At 39.1% G+C, this 1554-nt stretch overlaps 1 long non-coding RNA gene across 2 annotated transcripts in view; it reads left to right on the forward strand.

The window, feature by feature from the left end:
• Positions 1-923: 923 nt before the first annotated feature.
• LOC128249592 (uncharacterized) overlaps positions 924-1554 on the forward strand; it is a 50448-nt gene continuing 49817 nt past the window's right edge. Inside the window, exon 1 of one of the 2 annotated variants that reach the window (XR_008265696.1) lies at positions 924-1037. This is a non-coding gene — a long non-coding RNA (uncharacterized LOC128249592). The remainder of the gene's footprint in view (positions 1038-1554) is intronic. The other variant, XR_008265698.1, reaches the window with a different exon arrangement.

Consider the following 1554-nt stretch of genomic DNA (forward strand, 5'->3'; position numbering starts at 1 on the left):
ATTAAATTTATTGTTATTACATATGTGCTAATGCTAATGTTGGATACGTTAAGAAATAACATATTTATAATCACCTCTTTTCTATATTGGTACTTTATTATTGATTAACACATATTAAGGCATTGAGTGAGCAGAATCATTCACATGGCAGACAAAATGCTTATCAGCGTCTCATTTGTCTTTAATGTTCTGCGTTCAAATTCCGCCAAAGTTAAGTTTGCCTTTCATATTCTGAGTTTAGATTCAAACAAAGGTGAGTTTGCTTTCATCATTTTTAAGTTGATAAAAATAGTACCAATCAAATACCAGGGTCAATAAAATTGAATTGACCCCACCCCCACACACTCAAAAACTACTGGCATTGTGCAAAACTTTAATATCATTACCATTATTGATTAGCGAATATTATTATTATCGAACAGGTATTTCCAGATGTTATTTACTTCTACATGTGCATGCACACACACATACATGCACAGACACTTGCATACACACCCACACACATTCACACATATGCATGCATAATGTACACACATACATATATATAAATATACAAATGTACATATATATAATGGTGTTGTATATATCCATATATATATAAAACTAATTACACTGGTAGCTGCTGTGATTTCGGTGCAAAACGAATCAGTAGCGGCACAGACTTCAGAAGAATAGGTTGGGAATCTCTTAACTCGGTAATACATGCTGAGGGTTGCTAAATCAAACTCCATTCTACATCAAGTGCTACATATTGTAGGAGGCTCCCTGTAATAACAGTGTAGCAACACGGCGGTGCATCAGCATGGCCGCAGCTCTGAGCTGAAACTATAAACAAACAAAAATTATTTTTGTCGTAAATTTGTATTGAGATTACACTGGTAGCTGCTGTGATTTTGGTGCAAAACAAATCAGTAGCGGCTCAGACTTCAGAAGGGTAGGTTGGGAATCTCTTATCTTGGTAACGCATGCTGAAGAAGCTAAGGCTTATTTTGCCAAAGCAGAAACTAGTCCACGTGAATCCAAATATTTAAATGTATGTAAGTAGATTGTCTTCACCAAATGTGCCTTCGTTTGATTTCTGTAGTTATCACCAGTGTAATTTTGGTGATTTAATAATGAGTTTTGACTGTTATTTCAAGCAGGTAGACATACTTAGTATGTCCTTTGGTTAATTTTAATTATGTATCATCATCATCATCATCATCATCGTTTAACGTCCACTTTCCATGCTAGCATGGGTTGGACGATTTGACTGAGGACTGGTGCAACCGGATGGCTACACCAGGCTCCAATCTAATTTGGCAGAGTTTCTACAGCTGGATACCCTTCCTAACGCCAACCACTCAGAGAGTGTAGTGGGTGCTTTTACGTGTCACCCGCACGAAAACGGCCACGCTCGAAATGGTGTCTTTTATGTGCCACCCGCACAAGAGCCAGTCCAGGGGCACTGGCAACGATCTCGCTCGAAAACCCTACAAGGCCAGCCAGGCGGTACTGGCAACGGTCACGCTCAGGATGGTACATCTTATGTGCCACCCGCACAAGAGCCAGTCC

The sequence above is a fragment of the Octopus bimaculoides genome, chromosome 16, assembly GCF_001194135.2.
Source record: "Octopus bimaculoides isolate UCB-OBI-ISO-001 chromosome 16, ASM119413v2, whole genome shotgun sequence".
In the NCBI taxonomy this organism is placed as follows: Eukaryota; Metazoa; Mollusca; class Cephalopoda; order Octopoda; family Octopodidae; genus Octopus; species Octopus bimaculoides.